This window comes from Pinus tabuliformis, chromosome 4_1 (assembly GCF_031772625.1).
Source record: "Pinus tabuliformis cultivar Carrire ecotype Pingquan chromosome 4_1, CPIR1, whole genome shotgun sequence".
NCBI lineage: Eukaryota > Viridiplantae > Streptophyta > Pinopsida > Pinales > Pinaceae > Pinus > Pinus tabuliformis.
In genome coordinates this window covers 909,474,167-909,483,294 of record NC_142303.1, presented here as the reverse complement: position 1 = coordinate 909,483,294, position 9,128 = coordinate 909,474,167, and positions in this window count along the sequence as shown.

Genomic DNA, 9,128 nt, shown 5'->3' with positions numbered 1-9,128 from the left:
TAGGATGTGAAGAAGTACAATAGTCAGCGTGATCGGTGTGAGAGGATGGGAAAGCCTACTCCAAGAGATGAGATTCCCCTACAACCTCAAGTGAATTTTGAGCCATTTGACAAGTGGGGCATCAACTTCATTGGGCCTATTAACCCTCCTTCAAAGCAAAAACAATACATTATTGTGTGCACTAATTATTTGACTAAGTGGGCTGAAACTAAGGAAATTAAGGCAGCGACATAAGAGAAGGTGGTTCAGTTCTGAAGGGAGAATGCATTCTACAAATTTGGGTACCCTAGAGAGCTAGTCCTAGAAAAAGGCAGCTAGTTTACCTCCAACATGATTGAATATCTGCTCAGCCATCACAAAATAAAGCATAGGACCTCCACTCCTTATCATCCATAAGCTAATGGGAAAGTGGAGGCAACTAATAGGGCACTGGAGAGCATCTTAACCAGGGTAGTGAGCAGCAGCAGACTAGTTGAGGCCACCAGGACCTATAATACAACATGGAAGGCCACCACTGTATTTACACCCTATGTGCTGGTCAATGGGGAAAAGGCTTTGCTTTCCATTGACTTTGAATATAACACATTGAGGATGGAAACACAACAATATTTGGATCTCAGTCATACACAAAAAGAAAGATTGTTCCATTTGAATGGCTTGAATGAATTCAGAATGCAAGCCCTCCTACATACAGAGATAGTTCAGCTTTAGAGGAAGATCTAGCATGATAGACATATTAAGGAGAAGCAATTTCAAGAGGGTGATTAGGCATTGTTATATGATTCTAGGTATAAATACTTCAAGGGCAAGCTAAGGAAAAGATGGCTTGGACCTTATGTGGTGGAAAGATGCCATGATAATGGTTTAGTGCAAATTAGAACTATAGATGAAGAAGCCATTCCATTGCTTGTTAATGGACACCAATTGAAAATGTAAAAGAGGCCTTTATCAAAGCAAGATTTCATTGACAATATCAATAAAATAGTGATGATGGTGGAGCAAGTTCCAGCTCCTCCCTCATCAGGTCACTAAATAAAAAAATAAGGATTCAGGTGAAAACCTCCATGAGGCACCTAAGTCCCATCCTTGGATTGAAAACCTTGTGAGGCGGCCCAAGGATGAGAAAAAAATAGAAAGAAGAATAAGAATATACTTGGGTGAAAACCTTCCTTGAGGTGGCCAAGGCAAACATCTAGGGTGAAAAACCTCTCTGAGGTAGCCTAGGTGTTTTTCAAAAAAAAAAAGAAAAAAAGAAAAAACAAAAAAGACATAATTGTTATTTGCAGGTGGGTGAGAAAGAAAATCAAGGAGCAAAGAGAGGATCCAAAGGGAACCTTGCCTAACATATATTTGTCTCCTCCACTCCTTACCATGCATCTCTCGATCAATTCCATTGTTTTTTTCACTTCATTGCTTCTATTTAGGAAAAGATTGTGTTTTCTACAATCATCAGCTACAGGGCTTCTCTAGGATGATCCAGGAGCTCCAAACAGTAGACAGAAGACAACAATGGAGGAAGAAGAATGACCATGCAACAAATAAACAATGCACACCTCTGATATTCGACAACTGTAGCATGTCATCGAGACCACAGGTAAGTATCCTGCTCACTCACTCATATGCGTCATTTGATCAAAAGTTGTAAGAGTCGTGAGGTAGTTGGTTTATAAGTTAAAAGGTGACTAATTAACTTGGCCACCTTTGTTCAGTCATCATGTACAAAACTGGGTGTCCTATCACACGTGGCTACAGTCAACTCAAAGACAGAGGAGGAGTAGGAAAAGAAGTGGTTAACTACGGATCTACGAGGTGGGAGATGATTACGAGGAGCAGGAAAAAAAATCATTTGCATGCATTCATGCATTCCACCTCCTCGAAACTCCCTCACTCAAGTTGCGCTTATAACTTTGGCCACCCACCGAAAGCAAGGATCCATGTTCTGCAAGAGAATTTCTACAAGAGCATGCATAGGAATTCCTACATGAATAGTCTACAGTAGCAGTCTACAGGATACATAGAGGCAGTCTACAAGATAGGTAGAGAGGGGATCAAGAGGGAATATCATGAGAACTATCCACTGGCACCATTCTAAAGAGGCAGGATCTAAAAATCCATCCCCATTTACAAGCAAATGAACTAGAAATTCTCTAAAATCTAGTGGATATAACAACTGTGGGATGTGAATTACATACACAAGAAACTTTGTTTTCTACTGAATTTAAAATTCTTGTTTCAAACCTCTCATTTCCTCCTCAAGCCTCACAAGAAAGATGACAGGAAGGCTTATTAGGAGAGAACCCACAAACACTATGAGGATACAACAACACCCCCAAGTACTTGAAATCTTCATAAGACACCAATGGATGGGGTTTTTCTAAAAATTTATAGGGTATGATGATGATGTGGCTCAAGAATTTTCTCATTCCCTTACTCCACACAACATAATCCATGCCACTGTTATAGTTAGAGGGCTCACTATAGATCTCACCCCAGAGCTCATCGGTAGGGTCACCGCACTTCCCCTAGGAATTCCATGGAGAAAAGAAGAAAAAGTAGACAGTCAAGTGGAAAAAAGGAAATTCTTTTTAGAAGGTGAAGAACCCACAAACGATAAAAATGGAGTAAGGAGGGACAGTCTACCATACCCATGGAGTGAGGTAGGTTACCAACTCATCAAATATATGTCATGTGAGGTAGATACAATGTTGTTCATTGCTACCATTTTAGAATGCTTGAAGAATTAAGATTTGGGGTAGAAACACCGGTTTACCAAAGACTTAACATACCCTTTTTCTTTATGCAATCCCTCATAGACTCCAGCAGCAAAGTAAAGGAATGGAATTCCCAACAATTGGCTCACCATGGGTTGATCAGGATCCTCATTGAGGATTCCCTCCAAAACCTCAAGATCCCTATAACATGGTCAGTCTTCAGAGACTTACCAGCAGAGGATGACATCAAAACCCTCACCTATGATGTTAGTCCTTCTATCATTGAGGAGGAGGAAAAACAAAAAGAAGAAGATACAGAGCTAGATGGGGATGAGATGGATGAAGAAGAAACTAATGTAGAGGAACATGATGAAGGAGAAGAGAAGGAGGACGATGTTGAAACAAAGGTGGAAACGAAGGAAGAAACTGATGGAGATGAGAAAGAACAACAAGAGGAAGAAGATAAGAAAAACAAAGAGCTAAGTGGCTTAAGGGACAAAGAAGCAATAACGAGAGATCAACTTGAGAGGGAAAATGCATGGCTGAGAGGACAGTTGCAGGAAAGGGAAAACCAACTAGCATGTATGGAAAGCCTCTCCTTGGAGGCCATCCAATGTAGGATGCTAGCTAAATCCTACACACTTTACCTCCTAGAACAATGGCTACAATTTCAAATTAAAACACTAGCACAAAGGGGCACCATGCCATTTCAGGACTATAGGTAGTTTATTGATCTTTGTGATCAAAGTACACTAGAGGATAGGGCCAAAATGGTTGAGTTTTTCTTGCACAACATGGCCCTCACAGACATGAATGTTTGGGATCCTAATGTCGAGCTAGGAGATTTGAAATTAATGGCTTTGGCGTCATGGATGAACCATGAGGAGTCAATGGTTACAGAGATGAAATGGATATTGGCCAAAGAGAAGAATGAACCTCTTTTCATCAGAGCTGAACAATCAAATCCCAAGGCCCTAATCAGCACCCATAATCTAATTGTAAATGATCCTCAGCTGGCACCTAGATATCTTGCTACCAAATAGCAAGCAATTTCACATTTTGAGGATATGTTTAGGTTGCTAGGAGATGATAGTATAAATCCTTGCTTCATGAGATGCAACACACTACCACATGACTTGAAGATTAGAGAATATCACTCCCCTCAAAGGTTGAGAGAGTCTCTCAACAGGACACCTATGTATAAGCAATCAATGATAAGGTTGAAGGTCAATTGGATAGGCCTAGAACTCAGTCCACCACTACTCCTAGGGATGCTAGAAGGGAGAGAAGAAGAAGAGGAAAAAAAGCAGTGGGAATAAGTAGAAAGGAAAGCAGGCTTCTATGAACAAGAAGAAGAGACCACATTAGAGGCATGGGATGTCAAAGAGGCTACTAGAGCCATGAAGGACATGGACATTGACTAAGTTGCTCAGAGGATGAGCAACAATTTCAGTGGGGGGGTGATGATGAGCCTCATCATTAGGTAAATATATGGGCCTTAATTAACCTCCTAGCTTAGTTAAACCAACTATTCTCACAACTTATTGCACACTTTTGATTATATTTTATTTATGAGATGAGTTAGAGTTGGATATTTTGCTTTGTGGTCTAATGTGAATTTAATGCAGGATTAAAGGATAAAAGCGAGGAATTTTGGAAAATACCTTGGTCAAAACTCGAATGGGACAAGGGAGAGGAATTATAGGAGGTAAATCCTCCTCATTTACTACCCCTCCATTCGAATATTCCTCCATCAGCTCGGAGTGCAAACAGCCAAATCATGAGGACTAGAAGGAAGTCAAGCAAGTGAAAGTCAAAGCACCAATTTATCTTGAGATTGGGAGCCGAGCCTCCCTAATTTTAAGGAAGTCATTGGAGACTTCAGTCATATAAGTAGAGAGGCCTAGGACCTTAGTAGAATTCAGACTTTTGATTGTAAAAATCTACTTTATTTTCGAGCTGCAAGACTTGTGACAGCTTTTGATGTAATCCATTGTTTTTTTAATAATAAGAATGAGTTTTGTTTTGAGCCAACACTAAGTTAACTCAGAGGGTTGAAGCTCTTGGGTTAGGGGCCAACCCTAGTAGCTAAGGCTCCTCATTATTGTACATGTATGCTAGCGTATATTCATGGTTTAATCATTCATTCGGTTAAGTAGCTGCATTTCCATTACAATAGTGTAGCGTAGATTAGTTATGTTTTAGTTGCTTCCATTTCTGCCTTCTTTCAATTAGTAGGTTAGCCAAGAGTTCTTGCATGAAGTTTGTTGTCCTAATTCAGTACGAGGTTCATTTCGTTGTCGTCTTTTTCCATCACTTTTTTCTCATATGCTCATTTCCTTCAGCACGAAATGCTTAAGTGGAAGCTAATAAAACACATCTTAATAAAATTATACCTGTAGATTTCCTTACCGTCTAATCCACAAAAAACCTTACCAATCACCATCCAATTCATTTCAATGCTTGAATTTGTGCACTCCAGGTCCCCACCATCGATTTATCCAGCTTGATCCAACAGCCATCGTGAATTCTTCCACCTACTTTATGTGCTCCGAATCTCCACCATCGATTTGTCGCACCCTCGATCCAATGGCTATCACGTCATCTCATGCGAATTCTTGCACAGCTGATATCCGCCTGAGAGAAAGCGATAAAAGTGGTTTCCCATGCTACAAGTCATTCACTTAGGCTACTCACTTAAAATTTAGAAATATAGCTTACAGCCCTAAGGGCGTGCAAGATACTTCTTACCACCTTTATTCATTTCAACATTTGACTTTAGGCACTCCACATCTCCACCATCGATCTGTCTTGCTTGATCCAGCGGCTATTGCATCACCCGATCGCCAACTAACTTGGCCGATCTCCACCATGATCAATCTTGCATGATCCAACATTTATTGCGCAATCTCGTGGAAATCCCTGCATAGCCGATACCCGCCCGAGAGCATGCAAGAAAATTAGTTTTCTCATTCTCTGTGCCACTCACTTAGGCTAATCGCGCAAAATTTAGAAATTCCACTTACAACTTTAAGGGCATGCGAGAAACTACTTACCACCTACAAAGACCGCTCCATAATTCCACACATTTTTTTCCTTCTGTCGCCACATGACTTGATCCTGTCTGTCCATCGATTCACTTAAACTCTACAAGAAGATCTCCGCCACTCATCTCCTTTTCATCCTATTCGTCCATCGATTAACTTAAACTCCATGATAAGATCTCTACCTTTCATCTCCCGTTAATCCTATTCGTCTATCTATTCACTTAATCCCATGTGATAAGGTCTCCGCCACTTCTCTTCCGTTAGTCATGTTCATCCATCTATTCACTTAATCCCTTCTGATATGATCTCTGTTGCTCATCCTCCATTTATACTGTTTGTTTATCCAACTGATACAATGGTTCCCATTCACTGCTGCTTCGTTACATCCTCCTTTCACTGATTTTGATCTTCGCTTGCTCTTCCGCTTGACTCCTTACATGCTTGATTTTGCCAAAAAAACCAAAAACACGAAAACAGATTTAGTCTAGTTTCCTTTCATACACATTAGTTTGGTTTGATGCTCTTTAATTTTGTAACATAGATATCAGGATTAGGTTAGTTTTGATTTAGCAATTTTTCTTAGCATAGCTATTTAAATGGTTAATTAGGATATGGTATGATTTAGAATTACATGTTGTTTTCTTCATTACTGCAGTAGAGTAGCTCTCTTATAATTGATTTTCTCTTCTTCCATTAAAGGATCAAGCTTCTTCTGACTCTATATAAGTTTGGCTTGGAACCCCTGGGGTCTATCGCCAAATGAACAAGTGACAACAAGAAGGACCTTCACTTCTACTTGTGCATTTAGCACTATCACCTCCAAGTTTGTATGAACCTCATGTTGATAAGTGCCGATAGCCTAGGAGTTGCAACATCCTTGTTGCAATACCGGTGCTCATCACAACATAGTCAGAGGAGGTCACCTGGAAGGAACACTGGATACATGGATCTTATCAGTGGATGTGTTGTGGTAGAGCCATCTCCCTTTGAGGAAGTCATGCAACAATTGGTTTGGGTTTATGCCATGGCGGAGGAGTATGACTTCATAGTTCATAATAGTGTTTGGGATGTGGTTCCGAGACTAGAGGATGAGTCTACGGTGAGCTCCCATTGGCTTTACAAGGTAAAGTAAGTTGTAGATGGTAGTGTGGAGAAGCATAAGGATACATTTGTGGCCTGTGGCTTTTCACAGGTAGAGGGGATTGACTATGATGAGACCTTTGTTCTTGTTGCAACCTACTCATCGATCAGATCTATATTGGCACTATCAGCAAAAATGGGGTGGAAGATACATTAGATGGATGTAAAGACAACCTTCCTTAATGGAATGATTGAGGAAGAGGTGTACATAGAGCATCTTGAATGTTTTTGAAACCTTTGACTGTGAGTCGCATGTGTGTGTTGGGCGCGGGATCCCCCAAGGGAAGTTTCGGGGCTAAGAGGCCATATTTTGGTCCAATTTTATGTAAAGACTCTGCATTTTGTGGGCATGGATCATGTAGATGTTAAAGAGTCATAGGGTGTCTGCCTTTATTTTGATAATGTAATGTCAGTTGTAAAAGATCTACCCATGGTCCGTAGACCATGGGATTGTATTAATAGAGCGAAGCTCTAAGTAGTCGAAGGCATCAAATAATGGAGGGAATCAATGATGGAACATGTATGAGAGATAGCTCTAAGGTAGAAGTCTAAGTTTTTGGGTTGTAGCGTAGGTAGAGGCTCTGCAACTGAGTGCACAGAGGCCTAGAAGTCCACAACTCAGTGCGTGGACTCCTGCAGCTGAGTGCATAGGGTGAGTCGAGTTTGTAATTATTTGGAATTATCAATAAAGAAGAGTATTTTATCATTTCTGCTTCTTTATTTCCTGTTTATGAATTTGATATATTAGGTATGAATTTCACATTCAATGCTTATGTGATGCGTGAATGTGTATAACTATATTGGTTGAGTGAACGCAAGTAAGAACATATGTTTACGTGAAGCTAACTAAGATCTGTTAATAAGATAAATAACATACTTAGCTTAGTTTGGGAGATATCATAGTTCGCTACCCTAGCAGCGCAAAAGGACTTCAACCCCTGGTTAGGGTTGTGCAGAAATCGATTGTAATAGTTTGCAAGGGTACTAAAGGGTAGAGAAAATGGATAAGCAACCTGCGCAAAGGCAAGTAAGAGTTGGAATAAACTGACATCACAACCATCTCAAGGGTGTGGAAACTTGGTTCCAACATCTCCCCATAATGCTTCAGGTGAGACTTCAGTCCATGCTTCGCAGGATGATGTTGAAAGGGCTAGTAGTGTACAGATTTGTTTGCCTAACTAACACTGAACCTGGGTCACTCCCCCTCAAGCCAACAAATGGTTACGTTGCTGGGACTAGAATATGAATGAGAGATGTGTGATGTTGTATCATTGGAATCCAACTAAGAAAGAAATCGAAGGCTAATTGCATAGAAGAATTCACGAGTTTGCGGCGCAGGAGAACAAAACCCGTGATTGTCAAAAGAACAGTAGCTAGACAAATACCTGTATATAGAGATCCATGAAATGTTTTTCACCTCTTTCCCTACTAAGCTATACGATTAGATTGCTAAGCTAGCAGATAGCCAAGGAAGGTGGAAACTTGACGATCCTATTGTGTGGACACCAGAGCTAGTGTGAAGGTTGGAAGCATCGAAGGATAATATCGCACGCACCGTCGATGATTGGGTCAATCACATTATAGGAGGATTTGTTACTAAGTTTGTGGTTGACACCTCAATCATCTATAACGAGGTAGAGCGAAGCTTCTTCAAAGGACCATGAGGTAAGTACATAAAATCTTTGAATACTTGGATTGAAATTTTGTTGTGTGAAAAACGGGTTATACAGTTACCTTGATGTTTGGGTCTACATGCAGCAGAAGAATTTACAAAAACAAAGGAAATAAGGGTCCAGAGCATAGCCCCTTGATTTCACCTCCATGAGGGGATGAAGAAGGGATCACGAAGGTCTCTCCGCGAAGTTCTATTTAGTTGATAAGACAAGGATTTCCGTGAATTCCACCTCCGCCCACACCACCACCGGCTTCACCACCATCACCTCCAACTTCATCTGTACCACCTCCACCACCACCATGATTCAGTATGGTAAACACAACGAAGTTTCCTTTGTTCAAAGGCTTGGGAAATGAGGACTTGAACCAATTATGGTTTGTTGTGAGGGTTGTATGGGAAGCTCAAGGTGTTACAAATGACCATATAAAGAAAGTGACACTGGTTAGTGCTCTAAAAGATCACGTGCTAACCCAGTATATTAAGTACTCCAATGATAACCCAAATGCTAGAGTAGTGGACATCCAAGCAGCACTGAATAGGGAATTTAGCAGGCCT